Genomic DNA, 15,765 nt, shown 5'->3' with positions numbered 1-15,765 from the left:
ATAGATCATTGCACAGTAAGAGCTGATAAACATGAACAGTCACAACGTCCAGGTCTACACTGGGGTCCCTGCTGGGTTATACCAGCTGAGCTAGCTACTCTGAGCTAAGCTAGCATGCTCCATGAGGATACCAGAACTTGTGGCTGGGGCTCATATGCAGTGCTGGGACCGGGCTGAATCCACTGTCAGGCTTGGCCCTATCAGACACTAACTACTGTTCTCACAGATCTATAGCAAGATCCAAGATAGATTTGCCAGGGATCCATGCTGACTGAGCCTTAGCCCTCTATTATCTTTACCAAAGGACACATCGTTCAGGTATTATCCCAGAGAATCCCTGCAGTAATGGAACATTATTCTTTAGCCTCATGCTGTTCCCAGCCTGGGCTCCAGTAGGCATCCCTGGATAACAAAGCGGGGAGGGATATCCCACAGTAACGACCAACCATACCGTATCATGTGCCACCTTCACCATCACCAGGAGTCAACTCTTGTATGCTTGCCTTCTGTACACTTCACGAGAAGCAAGGGTCTCGACCCGAAACGTCACCCATTCCTTCTCTCCAGAGATGCTGCCTGGCCTGCTGAGTTACTCCAGCTCTTTGTGTCTACCTTGTGTTTACTGTATTAGTCAGTCATCAAGATAGGAATAAGTGCACCAGATTCAGTGATCAATGGCTGGTAAATATTTGTGCTTTTTTGTCTTTCACTTGCTCTTTCCTTTCCCACTCCTAATTTTGAATAATCAGCTTTTATTTTAAACTTTCAGCAGTAAGGTCACCATTACTAGAGTTACTCGTGTGCTTGGTATTTTTTCTTCAGTTATTGAACACCATGATTATTCAATGTAAACATGGAAAAATTCCACTCCATCCTTAGGTTTTGGTTGATTATCGTCACATGTACTGAGGTACAGTGAAAAGCTTTGTTTTGCTAAAGCTTTATTATCCAAACTGATCAAATAAACCATACATAGATAAAATCAGTTCAAACTCAAGTGCAAAACATAGAGCAAAGGGAAAGATACAGAGTGTAGAATATAGTTCTCAGCATTGTAGCACATTGTAGCGCATCTGTACCTTAGACAAAGTCCAATGTCCTCAATGGGATAGAGGTGAATCGAACAGTACTCTCACTTCTGGAAGGCTTGTTCAGAAGCCTGATAACAGAGCAGTTCTGAGTCTGGTGGTGCGCGTTTCAAGCTTCTGTACATTCTGCCAGATGGAGGTGGGGAGATGAAGGAATGGTTGGGGTGGGACAAGTCTTTGATTATGTTGGCTGCTTTTTCGAGGCAACTTGAAATGTAGATGGAATCAATGGTGGGAAGTCTGCTCGGTCTGATGGACTATCATATATTATCTGCCACTTATTGCAGCTTTGGAAATTTTGCTATGCACAATAATCCTTCTGCATTTGCCTAATTAGTTTAGTTTAGAGCTACAACATAGAAACGGGACCTTTGGCCCATGGAGTCCACACTAACCATCAATCACCTGTTCAAACTAGTTCTGTTATCTCACTTTCGCATCCACACCCTACAAACTAGGGGTAATTTACAGAGGAAAATTAAGCTACCAACCCGCATATCTTTGTAATGTGGGAGGAAACCGGGGCACCCGGAGGAAACCCACATGGTTACAGGGAGAATGTGCAAACTCCACACAGACAACACCTGAGGTCAGGATTGAACCCCAGTCTCTGGTACTGTGAGGCATCAGCTCTACCAGCTGCACCACTGTGCCTCCCTGAATACTAATGGTAAGTCAATTCTCCTAAACTTAATCACTTTAGGATAGTCTGATGTGATACAGCACTAGAGATGTAGAAGTCAGTTTCTATTAGAGAAATAAGCAGTTCTCAAAGTAATTTTAAATGGGCCTTTTCAGATCTGTTGAAAGCATCTGATTTAAACATCTGACTTGGATGCCGTAGTCTGCTTTAGGTTTTAGCTTTAGTATCATGCATGTCTGAGGTTCAGACCATTGACGGGTTTTCATATATCCCACGGTGCCAGTATTCAACAGCAATGTGGCAAATTTCTGATCCCTGTGGCAAAGTGGGCTCTTCATCAGCATGAGTTGTTGAAGTGAGTGTCAGGGCATTGCTATCTCGGGTGGAAAAAAAACTGCAGCGCCCTTTGCAACTTTACCAAATAAGTCAAAGATTAAAAGCCGTATACTTATTGTCCTCTCCTGGCTGAGTGCAATTGCAAGATCTGTGCCTTGTTCAAAATCTTCTTCCCTCTTTCTTCCCTAAAATCTCCCCATAATCTTGTTGCTCCCATTGATTGTAACCACGTTCAACTGCTCTGATTTCATGGCAAGCCTTCAAGTCTGACCTTTTGCTCAGCTCTGATTTTCATTGACCCAATGTGGTGCCTTCAGATTTCTTGACCCAATTCTGGAATTCCTTCTCTTCGTTTGTCTGACGTGTTGCTTCTCACTACACCTTCAGGGTGAAACCTGGTCCCTTTCAGTTCTACTGCTCTAATATCTCACGTCTCTGAGACACAATATCTCTCAGTGTCAAAATATAATGGTCCCATGAGGTGTTTGGGGGTTTTTACTACAATACTAAATACAAGTCATTACGAACAAAATGGGCTGGTTCTTAAGATCGTAGCACCCTAGCCCTACTGTGGGCTTTACAATTTGGTTGCAAGGAGACATTACCATTACAAACACTTTGATAATGCTTTCCTGTGATTAGCATCTGATTTAAACATGGAGAACCAAATATGGACAGATATATTTTCTGTCCACCATCACCTCTGGTGGGTAATCCCATGAAGAGGGACATTAGTTGGGCATCCATTACAGTGGATTCACCATCCCATCAACCCTCAACAACTTGCTGTTATCTGTAACTAGATGCTAGCAAATTGGAAATCTAGCCTTTGGCATCCTGTGCAGGCCCACAATGTTCCATGCATCTGTGACTTCAACCACCTACCCTCCCCATCACATGTTTATTTAAAACTGCAATCCAGTGATCTCAGCAGGCATATTGAGCTTACTCCCAGATGATTGTTAATTACTTAGCTTTCAAAAATCCTTTGAGCAAACTGATCCTGCATCACAAATAAGACAAGTTTAAAAATGTATAAAAATATGGTTTATTACTGATTGTGGCTGTGTCAGACTTGCACTCGAAGCATCCCGCAATCTCGGTGGTACTGTATTGTAGAATGACGGCATTTTGCCCAGACATTTACACAGCCACTTGAACTAAATGCAACTTTGAAAAGTTTACATTTACCCTGATGGTTTCAATTTCATGAATGGAGTGCAAGTGAGTGGTGGAGGGAAAGACTCCTACTTTCTGACCAGATGGTGCAAATGCAGTTAGGGGAACAAATCAGCCATAACATGATTAGATGAATGATAAGGTTTCAGCAGCTGAATGGAGACATAAGGAACTGCAGATGCTGAAATCTTAAGCAAAAAGCAAAGTGCTGGAGGAACCTAGCGGGTCAGGCAGCACTGGTGGAGGCAGTGGATGGACGATGTTTCAGGCCGGGACGCTTCTTTAGACTGATGGCACACTGAGGAGAAAGCTGGAAAAGAGAGATAGGGAAGAACAAAGGCTAGTCAGTATTAGGTGGATAAAGGTGAGAGTGGGTGGTTGATTGGCAGAGGAATGCTTAATTGCTGTTCCAAAGTTTCTATCCTTCATGACCCACTTCCATATTTATCAAATCTCCATGTCCTCGCACGTACCATGGAGATTTGATAAATATGAAGCCCAGGAGTGTGAACAGGCAGAATGCTGTGCTAGCCTGAGAGCTGTGTGTGGCTGGCATGTGTTGAGAAGCTGGGTATATATGTGTGCATCATCCGAGCTTGTCTGGGGGCTCTGTGTCTGACCTACTGCTGATGAGCGAGTGGGAAGAGAAGGTTGAGTTAACATGCATTGGCTTTGCCTCTGAAGTTCATTTTGTTTCAACATCGAGGCACCATAACTTACCCTGTGCCCACATAAAAGGGTACCCAAAACACACATGGAAAAAAAAGAATTTGCAAATGCATAACACCTTTCATGTCCTCAGGATGAAAGTGTCTTTGAAACTGTGGTTAGTCACTGTTGTATTTTAGGAACATATCTTATGGTCTAATATTTTGCTGAAGGTTTTCACACGATGCTCCCCAATGTAAGATTATTTAACTCCACAGAGATTTTATGAACTGACTAATTAACAGTTACCATTTGAGCTGCCATGATGGTGCTGCAATGGCTTACCTGAATCTGCCCTACCTTTGCTCCCTATGGGTTCCTCCATAACAGCCTCAGTCCTCTGTTGTGAGAACCTGGAGGATTTTTAATAGGAAACTGAATGTGAAACGTGGCACTAAACATGTCCTAGCATATGCCAGAGTGTGGGGATGTTTAGCATCACAGCGGTGAGTGCGAAAAATAATTGGTAATTAGCCCTGTTGAAGGCTGGAGTCATTTTTTCACCACACCAGCCTTTAAAACAAACAAAGTCAGAGTGTAATTAAATAAAAGAATTTGTGAACACATCTTGTTCCATTTTCCCTCGGTGAGAAAGGTACAATCAGCAACTGCACATGCACAGCCACACTTTATTTTCCACACTTGTTTGTGCTGTGCCAGCTTTCTGGGACCTTTTCCATGCACACGGGTGAAGCAGCAGCTAGTTACTGTCTCAGCAATGAACTGAAGTGAGACACGGTAACCCTGAGTTCCATTCGTATTTTCTCCAGTGCAGCTCCAAAAAGTGTTCAGAAATTGTGGCTGCAATGGGATCTGAGGGAGGTAGAGGGCAGTGTACTCACAGAGCAGACCCTGCAACGGTGAAAGTGACAGAGCCTATTTTTATCCAAGGTGATTCAGAGACAGCGCAAGGTGGTGGTGGGGCTGGGTGGGTGGTGTGAGATGTGACAGTGTACCAGCACCAGTTTTATGCTTTTTCCCTGAGAAAGTATAATTATCATCATCAATATCTACACTTCTTGACCTTTGTCAAGAGTCACAAACAGCTTTAAAAATAGGCCGTGGAAGGAGCATTATTTACCATTGACTTTGATGTTGACTTAAGCGACCTCCTGGCACTTTACGTGCCTTTAAGACACTCATTGTCACGAGAAGTCAGCATGGAGATCGAGTCAAAACAGAGAACGTCACTGTGAGGATTGCACACTGCATGATTACTCGTGTTTCTGCCATTCAGTAACTTCACTCAGACAAGTCAGTTTGCATTTTTCTGTCTGTGCCCTGTTTCAGCCTGACACCCCTTTGGGATCTCTGCACTCCTCCAATTTTCTTCCGAAGTACATCTCTGCTTTTTATCACTTCCCAGTGGTATTTATGCCTTCAGCTGCCTGAGCATTCTGGAGACATTCTGAGATTGCCCAAAGCACCTAAATAACAGCAATCAAGAGAGCAGCTGCAGGAACGCAACAGGTCAGACTGCATCTGTAGAGGGACATGATTGGACCATCCATGTTTCGGGTCCGGACCCTTCATCTAGGCAGTCAACTGCCCATTTCCCTCCACAGATGCAGCCTGACCTACTGAGTTCCTCCAGCTGGTCTCTATTTTTGCTGCAGATGCCAGCATCTGCAGTCTCTAATGCCACCACTAAAGATAATAAGCTTTTTAATGTAAGTCAGCAATTCATTGACCTCACCTCTTTTAAGATGCTCTTTAAAACCTAGTACTTTGACCAAATGTTATGCCACCAATTGTTATATCTCCTGATAGATGTGGTTTTAAATTTTATCTGATAATGATATTTTATGATGTTGAAGGTGCTTTATAATACATTTTATCTCTATGATTTAAAAAAAATCTCCACCACCCTATCATTATGCGAGTTTGGTGACTGTAGACACGTAGTCCACTTGTGATCATAGAGTGATGTTGGTAGAGCTTTTGACAGTAGAAGGCACTACGTTCATGCACAGTTGTATTTCCCCACCCCTTCCTTACACCTCTTCACCTAAAGGTGTTAGCAATGGTAAGTGTACCGTGGGAGATTGTGTGGGAGAGGGCATGCTCCACTTTCAAATAATAACTCTTCCTTCCCCTTTCCTACCCCTCTCTCTGTTTTAATCCCCTGATGGGACTGAAGGCTGATAAATCCCCAGGGCCTGATGGGCTGCATCCCAGGGGACTTAAGGAGGTGGCTCTAGAAATCATGGACGCATTGGTGTTCATTTTCCAATGTTCTATAGATTCAGGATAAGTTCCTGTAGATTGAAGGGTAGCTAATGTTATCCCACTTTTTAAGAAAGGAGGGAGAGAGAAAACAGGAAATTATAGACCAGTTAGTCTGACATCAGTGGTGGGGAAGATGCTGGAGTCAATTATAAAAGACAAAATTGCAGAGCATTTGGATAGTAGTAACAGGATCTTTCCGAGTCAGCATGGATTTACGAAGGGGAAATCATGCTTGACTAATCTTCTGGATTTTTTTGAGGATATAACTAGGAAAATGGACAGGGGAGAGCCAGTGGATGTGGTGTACCTCGACTTTCAGAAAGCCTTCGACAAGGTCCCACATAGAAGATTGGTGGGCAAAATTAGAGCGCATGGTATTGGAGGTAAGGTACTGACATGGATAGAAAATTGGTTGACAGACAGAAAGCAAAGAATGGGGATAAATAGGTCCCTTTCAGAATGGCAGGCAATTACTAGTGGGATACCGCAAGGCTCGGTGCTGGGACCGCAGCTATTTACAATATACATTAATGACTTGCATGAAGGGATTAAAAGTATCATTAGCAAATTTGCAGATGACACAAAGCTGGGTGGCAGTGTGAACTGTGAGGAAGATGCTATGAGGTTGCAGGGTGACTTGGATAGGTTGTGTGAGTGGGCGGATGCATGGCAGATGCAGTTTAATGTGGATAAGTGTGAGGTTATCCACTTTGGTGGTAAGAATAGGAAGGCAGATTATTATCTGAATGGTGTCAAGTTAGGAAAAGGGGCGTACAATGAGATCTGGGTGTCCTAGTGCATTAGTCACTGAAAGGAAGCATGCAGATACAGCAGGCAGTGAAGAAAGCCAATGGAATGTTGGCCTTCATAACAAAAGGAGTTGAGTACAGGAATAAAGAGGTCCTTCTGCAGTTGTACAGGGCCCTAGTGAGACCGCACCCGGAGTACTGTGTGCAGTTTTGGTCTCCAAATTTGAGGAAGGATATTCTTGCTATTGAGGGCGTGCAGCGTAGGTTTACTAGGTTAATTCCCGGAATGGCGGGACTGTCATATGTTGAAAGACTGGAGTGACTAGGCTTGTATACACTGGAATTTAGAAGGATGAGAGGGGATCTTATTGAAACATATAAGATTATTAAGGGGTTGGACACGTTAGAGACAGGAAACATGTTCCCAATGTTGGGGGGGTCCAGAACCAGGGGCCACAGTTTAAGAATAAGGGGTAGGCCATTTAGAACGGAGATGAGGAAAATCTTTTTCAGTCAGAGAGTTGTAAATCTGTGGAATTCTCTGCCTCAGATGGCAGTAGAGGTCAATTCTCTGAATGCTTTCAAGAGAGAGCTAGATAGACCTCTTAAGGATAGCGGAGTCAGGGGGTATGGGGAGAAGGCAGGAACGGGGTACTGATTTGAGAATGATCAGCCATGATCACATTGAATGGTGGTGCTGGCTCAAAAGGCCGAATGGCCTACTCCTGCACCTATTGTCTATTGTCTATTACAATCCTATAAATACTCATTATTCGATTGGGAGTATGACGCAGTAATAAAACATTGTATCAGGTTAGATTCCAACATTTTAACGATGACCACAATTTACAATAAAGTAAAGGGTGGCATAGAGGTAGAGTTACTGCCTTATAGTGCTTGCAGCGCCGGAGACCCGGGTTTGGTCACGACTATGGGTGCTGTCTATACGGAGTTTGTATGTGCTCCCCCTGACCGCGTGGGCTTTCTCCGAGATCATCGGTTTCCTCCCACACTCAAAACGTGGGGTTTGTAAGCTAATTGGCATGCTGGCAAATGGCTTTAACAGTTTTCTCAGGAAACCATCCCACATGGTCCATCATGTCCCTCTCCCTCAGTAACTGCAGGATGTTCTGTGTTGACCTCTGCCTGATGGACCTTTGGTCAGAGGTCCTAGCTGCCCTCAGTATTGCTACAATCAGGATGAGACAATCATGCTGTGCTTTTGCAAAGAATATTTGAAGAAAGCTGCAAAGGTATTATCAAGGTTTGTCCCGATCAGCTGTGTACCTCTCTGTCCTACATCCTGTTCTGAGGAACGCGTACTGAGACGAATATCAAGTGCTGCTGAAAGATTAACAACTTGTGAAAGACGCTGTGTAGTCTGCTTGAAACCTGATAGTCTTCCAGTGCAACGAGGTGTCTGTAAGTGAATGCTGCCAACTGGCACATTCCAGGCTGCAGGAGTATGTGCTGAGGAACGCACTGAAGATTGGTGCAGTCAATGCAGAGACTTTGTGGGGAAGGGCTGCAATCTGAGCTGCTGTTACCACAATCTGCGGTCTGAGCCCAGAGTAACAATTGTTCAATTGTTCAAAGTGGCCACACAGCAGCTATGGTGTTTGTGCATAGTAAGATGTCAAACTCATCCTTCCCAAAACTGGGCACAGTCAGAATCTCGGTACATAGTGACGCTTACATAGTGACACTTGGTGTCTGCATCCTTTGAGTTCTACGAACAGCTTATTACACAAAGGTTGCCATCAGATTGGCAGAGTTGGACATGCTTTTTCTCCCGTTCACTGTAGATTTGTGCATCACTACCCATCAGGCACCCTCCACCTTGGATCTCCAGATGAAATGGAAGATGGCTGCTCTAACATAGGAGTGGCATTTGGGTCACACTGAACCACCTACAGCAACGTGAAGAGCAGCTATCACCTGATGACCAGCTTCTTGCACACCATCAAACCTTAGTCCCAGTTCATTTTTAACATTGCCTATTTGGTCCAGTCAATTCTTGCTGCATGCCCTGGCTCCTCTGAACCAGATCCCCAGTATCTTCAGGTAGTCAGGCTTGACGGTGAAGGGAACAGAGGATGGTACTGCTCTTTATGCAGTGGATTCTACCTGGTCACCGACCCTAGTCAGTTTGCAGACTGGCCATAGATCTGAGCAGAATCTGGTGACCCTCCATGCATGGGAAAGGCATTGATGTGAGTCCCCACCCTCTGACAGGCATCGTCACCCCTCTTGTGTCTTATCTGTCCTTGGTGGATTTGCCAAAGGATTCAGCGCAACACGCAAATAAAACAGGAAAGTGGGCAACCTTTTCTGACTCCAGACTTGATGGAGAAACCATTAATTTGGACTGCACCACTCATGTCATTAGAGAGCATTTACTCCAGTTCCTGATTCTCTCCTCAGAGCCCATTTTGGAGAGCACACCCTTTATGTATGCGTGCAGTGTTCTGTTAAAAGCCATGTTCCAGTGCAAGCTGAGGATGTAGATATCCACCCCGGGCCCACACAAAAGCAGTGGTATCCCTGAGCAGTGCAAGGCTGCTAGGTGTAGCTCAGGTTTGATCCAGGTGGATCACCTGTCCTGGAACAGATGTGATCTAATTGATGATGACCTTGAAAAGGATCTTGTAATTGACATTCCACAGTGAGATGATTTGCCAATTCGTGATGTCTCCCCTCTCCCTCATTGATTCTGATATTCTGCCAACTGGAAGCACAGAGTTGTACACTTCCAACAAGTCTGAGCCCATCCAGTTCCACAGTGCCGAATACATCTCAGCCACATATAATGCTGGCTTAGCTATGATTATGTTACCCGTCCTCAAATCCCCCCAAAATATAATGACCCTCCTCCTTAGCTGACTATGCACACATTAGGGACAAACTTGCAGGATATTGGAAGAAAAATTTCAGGTTAGTGGAACAGCAGAGAGCTGATGACACACAGCGACCCGGGTTTGATCCTGACCTCAGCTGCTGTCTGTGGGTAGCTTGCATCTTCTATGTGAGACTGCATGGGTTTTCTGCAAGTGCTATGGTTTTCTCCTAGACGTACGGGTTTGTAGGTTAACTGACTACTGTAAATTGCCCCTAGTGTGTGGGGAATGGATGGGAAAGTGGGATAACATGGAACTAGTGTGAGCGGGTGACCGATGGTCAGCGTGGACCTGTGGCCCAAAGGGCCTGTTTTCATGCTGTATCAATCAATTCAATCAATCATTGAAGGTATGACAATTTTATGTCTATTTATGTCCAAATTAAGAGTGGATTCTCTGTCCATTGGCCGTAATCAGATGAATATTAAGGCCCTTGAATACCATACTAGGGCTTGTATACAAAAACAGGGATATAATGCTGAGGCTCTATAAGGTGCTGTTAAGGCCGCATTTGGAATATTGTGAGCAATTTTGGGCACCATATTTGAGGAAGGATGTGCTGGGTCCAGGGGAGGTTCACAAGAATGATCCCAGGAATGAGTAGGTTAACCTATGATGAGCGTTTGTCGGCACTGGGCCTGTACTTGCTGGAGTTTAGAAGAATGAGGGGGAGACCTCATTGAAACATACAGAATAGTGAAAGACTTGGAAAGAGTGGATGTGGAGAGAATGTTTCCATGAGTGGGGGAGTCTAGGACGAGAGGTCATAGCTTTAGAATTAAAGGACGTTCTTTTAGGAAGGAGGTGAGAAATTTATTTAGTCAGAGGGTGGTGAATCTGTGGATTTTTTTGCCACGGATGGCTGTAGAGGCCAAGTCAGTGGATATTTTTAAGGCAGAGATAGATTTTTGATTAGTACAGGTGTCAGAGGTTATGGGGAAAAGACAGGAGAATGGGGTTATGAAGGAGAGATAGATCAGCCATGATCGAATGGCGGAGTAGACATGAGGGGCCGAATGGCCTAATTCTACTCCTATCAATTATGACATGACCTTTTGACTTCACTTAAATGCGTTCTCACCTGGGATCTTTTGCCTGTTGAGCTCCCCAGCTCCTTCCTCTTCCCATCTCCTTGAATCCTATGTATTTTAAATGTAATATCTCATTATTGCTTCCTCACATTTTCTCCTAGTTTATCTTTAATTCATCACAGTGTCCTGTATAACAAGCTTAAGTGTTTCATTTATAACTTCAAGCTTAATTATTAAAAGTAATCCCACACTGTTGGTGGACATTAGCAGCCATGAACGATTCTGATAAAAGAGATTAGACCTGTTTGACATTGCTGATAATCTGCAGGCTAGTGCTAATGAAGGGCACGGTGACCCCGAGAGAAACAGGTTGACTCAAACAGCAAGGGAAGTCAGATTCAAAAACCTGAAATCACAACTTTCTGCCACACAGGGCCAAAACTAATTGCATTCTCATGTCTGAATCAGGACAAACGTCCCAACCCAAAATGTTGTCTGACCATTCCCTCCCCACATACTGCCTGACTTGCTGAGTTTCTCCAGCGCTTTATGTTTTGCTGAAGATTCCAGCAACTATAGTTCCTTGTGTTTCCCTGGATTCAGATTTGTTTCACTGATATATAATTTTTTGTTTTACTTTGCCCACGTGAGTATTTTGTTTCAGTTTCTTTGGCTTTTGTGCACTGGAATGAGTGCGGTCAGTTCTGTCCCGATAGCAGTCCTGAACTACTATCTACCTCATTGGTGACCCTCGGACTATCTTTGATCAGACTTTACTGGCTTTACCTTACACTTAACACTATTCCCATTCTCATGAATCTGTACACTGTGAATGGCTCGATAGTAATCATGTATTGTCTTTCTGCTGACTGGATTGCACACAACAAATGTTTTTCACTGTACTTCGGTACACGTGACAATCAACTAAATTGAACTGCACAGTTGTGACAGTTAATTTTAATTCTTCTTTGCTTCTTTATCCCACCCATCCCTTCACAAAGGAAGGGGTTCAGAGGATTTTAAGTTAGCTATAGATGAAATTAGAACATTGGCAAGACTGAAACTCCAGTGGAAGGATTTCCGCGGTCTAGGCTTAAGCTCAGGGGTGACCGCGCTTTTGCGGTTGCATCTCCTAGACTATGGAACAGCATCCCTCTCCCCATCAGAACTGCCCCCTCCATCGACTCCTTTAAGTCCAGGCTCAAAACCTATTTCTACTCCCTGGCGTTTGAGGCCCATTGAGGAGGCGATGTGAACTGTTTTGTATGTGCTGTTATGTTTGTGTGCTACTGTATGTTTCATTTTTTCCTTAGCACCTAATCAGATGTACAGCACTTTGGTTAACGTGGGTTGTTTTTAAATGTGCTATATAAATAAAATTGACTTGACTTGAATGATCAGCAGCTAAGGAGTCAATAGCATATGTCAAAAGTAAAGGCAGCAATAAGATAATTATACAAAGACTGTGGACAGGTTGGTCAGTCTTTGATTTGAAAGTCTTTTTTTTCATTTAGAACTGATAATTTAAAATCTAATTTTGTCCTAAAACAAGCACTAGATGAATAGACGCTGTCACGGGCAAAACAAATGGTAGGGGTGGTCGCATGATGGCGAAGAGAAAAAAAGGCCTTGCCTGGTTGAATTATTAAGCAATGCAGAGCAGAAAGAAATATCCTCTCCCTAAAGTTTTCCATGAGGAGTGGCTGTGTGAGTAAGAGACTGGAGATAGGCTGGCAGTCTAAGAAATATGTCTCAGCATGAGTCAGCACTTTCAGGATAGGTGGACTGAAGAGTAGTTCTTGGAAAAGGTAGAACACATCGAAATTCTAAGTCAATGTGTGAATCACAATCTTCCTCTCACTCAGGCTCCCAAACTACTAACCTGCAGCGTGCATTCGAATGTGGTTTACTGATTTTCTTGAAGATTTAAATTCCACGTTTAGACATCAGAAGTCAGTTAGGAGGCTGACGCTTTTAAAAGAACTTGCCGAAGGATCTTCCACAGCATTCTAATTGTTCTGTATCTGAACTGAATAAATAGACAACTTTAAAAAATAATCCAGTAACTTGAGTGGACAAAACAGATAGCACTGTTATATATTGTAGCCCTAGTGTTCCTCCAGTATTGATTGGTGCACTTATGAAACAGCATTTGATGTATTAACCATGCTGAAGTGCACCAGAAATAGAAGTGGAGGCGCATGTGAATAATGCATTTGGATGGGAGACCCATCTCTCTCAGACACAGCAAGCGTGCACGGTAGACAGAGCATATCTTTATGGGTCTGTAGAAAGCAGCTGCACTTATAAAAGGAAAATAAAATCGCACTTTTGTGAACTATCCTGGGAGAGCCGGCAATGTAAAACATTGTTCACAGGCACTGGAAAAAATAATAATTGTGTCAGCCATTTCCACGCAGAATTTATTTTCAAAGTACAAGCTCTTCACGTTGCAGTTAATTTTTTAGTACTTGGATTGCTCATTACTTTGCAAATGCCTCGGTGGCTCAGAAAACCTTTGAGAATTGCAGTTATTTTTCCAGCAAGTATATTTCTCCCTGGTAGACACAAAATGCTGTAGTAACTCAGCGGGACAGGCAGCATCTCTGGAGAGAAGGAATGGGTGACGTTTCGGGTCGAGACCCGTCTTCAGACTTCTCCCTATATGAAGAAGGGTCTCGACCCGAAACGTCATCCATTCCTTCTCTCCCGAGATGCTGCCTGACCTGCTGAGTTACTCCAGCATTTTGTGAATAAATACCTTCGATTTGTACCAGCATCTGCAGTTATTTTCTTATATATTCTCCCTGTATGATATATCCCTGAGATATATTTCTCCCTGTATGTTTCTTTTGATCGAATTTTAGTTATCCTACTTCCGAAGTGCTGGCCAAGTGTCATTCCCTGTTGTGGAGTGACTAGCTCGCCCGCCTCAGCTAATGGTTGCTGGTATCCAGCTGGTATTAGCGGTGACTCAGCGTTAACACTCATCTCTCAAGCGGGTTGAGAGTTCAGTCCCCATATCAAAGAGTACTAAATCCCAGCTGACATTCAGTATTTTCAGTGGGAGCTCTGTATTTTCAAAGCAGATGAGACATTAATCCACGGCCCTGTCTGGCTTCTCAGGTGGACGTGACAAAGATCTCATGACCTTTTTTCCTGCTGCCCCAGCCAAACTTTATCCCTGAATCAATATTACCAAAATAATATCTTATTTTTGTTTGAGTGCCTTTGCTGCACAGAATCAGCAGCTAAAATCCCCATAATCTTCAGCTGTTATGTTTCAAAAACAATTTTTTTTAAAGTTCTGAGGTCACCAATGTTCCACATGAATGTGAGTCTTTATTTTTTAAATTCTCTCCTTCTCCTGAAGCATGGCTGTGTTGTTTTGAGCCACCGAGAACAAAAGGTGCCTGATTTCAACCCCAGTCTGGACTGAGACGAGAGAGAGAGAGACTGCAGAAGCTGGAGACTTGAACAAAAAACAAAGTGCTGCAGGAACTCAGCGGGTCAGGCAGCATTGTGGTGGAAATCAATAGACAATGTTTCAGGGTTGGGACCCTTCTTCAGATAGATTGGAGCAGAAGGGGGCGAAAGCTGGAAAAGACTTCATTTAGGATCTCTTTTACAACTTTCTCCCCCTGCTCCAACCAGTGTGAAGAAGGGTCCCGACCCAGAACGTCGTTTGTCCATTCCCTCCTGCTTGGTTCCTCCAGAGTTTATTTTTTGCCCAGTCAGGTCTGAGTTGGGAACTGTTCATTGGGATGATCATGAAGCTTGACTAAACAAACTTCAATAAATGGATACTGCCTGTATTCAATGAAAAGTGGTGAATCTGGATGGGATATCAGAAGGCTGGTGGGTATATGGAAAAAGCTGCCAGAGGAGGTAGTTGAGACAGATACTATGACAACACTGGAAAGACATTTAGACAGGCACATGGACAGGGGGGGGTTTAGTGGGATATGGGCCAAATACAGGCATGGGACTAGCATAGATAGCCTTAGTCAGCTTGGGTAAGTTGGGCTGAAGGGCCTGTTTCTGTGCCGTATGTCTCTATGATTGTGGCACTGTTGGTGAGACTGCTTTGAAGGGGAGAAATTAGACTGCGTATCTCAGTGACAGCAGTTCTGGAGGAAAGAACAAGAGAAGATCTGGCACCTCATAACTATTTCTCTGTATCACCTGCAGTTTTATGAAGGCCACTTCACAATGGCTAAGACTGTGAACTTCAAAACTATTTTAGAGGATTAACCAATTTTGGGATCTCTGAATCTTTGTTTGCTCATCCCCTGTGAATTATGTATGTAGAATTTCAAATGGCTCTTGATGAATGCTGCCCTGCTGATGAAGGGAGTTTTAACATAATTACACACAATAAGAGCTTTAGCGAGAGAACGCAAGACAGCACATCATTCTCCAGTGAGCAGCAGCGCACAGACAGCAGCTATAGATACCCTCATGAGGAGATGAGATGCTGACTGTGTCAACAGTCTGCCGTAACATACTTTATCGATCTTTTTGCTGGCACAAGCCTGTACTTAGGTCTATAGCGTGAGGCTGTTTCATAAATATTTTATGTAACTTAAAATAATGGAGCTCTTTAAATAGTGATGTGACTGTTTCAGGAACCAACAATTCCTGTCACGGTAACAACAAGGTTATGCAGCGCAATAGCTTTGATGCAAATGGCCTGCAGGTGTCTGCTTTGCTCAGTTGATAACACCTTGATCTAAATGTTGGTAGTTTGTTGAAGTACCATTCCAAATCCTTGAGCACAAAACCTGGACTGACAATCCAGGGGAATACTGATAGTATCTACATTGTAAGGGTGAAATGTTGAATTGGATCCTATTCTGGCTGTTTAGATGAATGGCGAAAAATCAAAAAGTGCTAGTTATTGAA

The 15,765-nt window shown here is 43.6% G+C and overlaps 1 protein-coding gene across 3 annotated transcripts in view; it reads left to right on the top strand.

Annotated features, from left to right (window-relative positions):
• The window catches only part of LOC144607995 (MORN repeat-containing protein 1-like), a 167,709-nt gene that overhangs the window by 42,885 nt on the left and 109,059 nt on the right, over nucleotides 1–15,765 (top strand). The window lies entirely within an intron of this gene.

The sequence above is a fragment of the Rhinoraja longicauda genome, chromosome 30 (genome assembly GCF_053455715.1).
Source record: "Rhinoraja longicauda isolate Sanriku21f chromosome 30, sRhiLon1.1, whole genome shotgun sequence".
Classification (NCBI taxonomy): domain Eukaryota; kingdom Metazoa; phylum Chordata; class Chondrichthyes; order Rajiformes; family Arhynchobatidae; genus Rhinoraja; species Rhinoraja longicauda.
The sequence above is the reverse complement of the archived record's forward strand: the minus strand, read 5'-3'. Positions and strand labels throughout refer to the sequence as shown.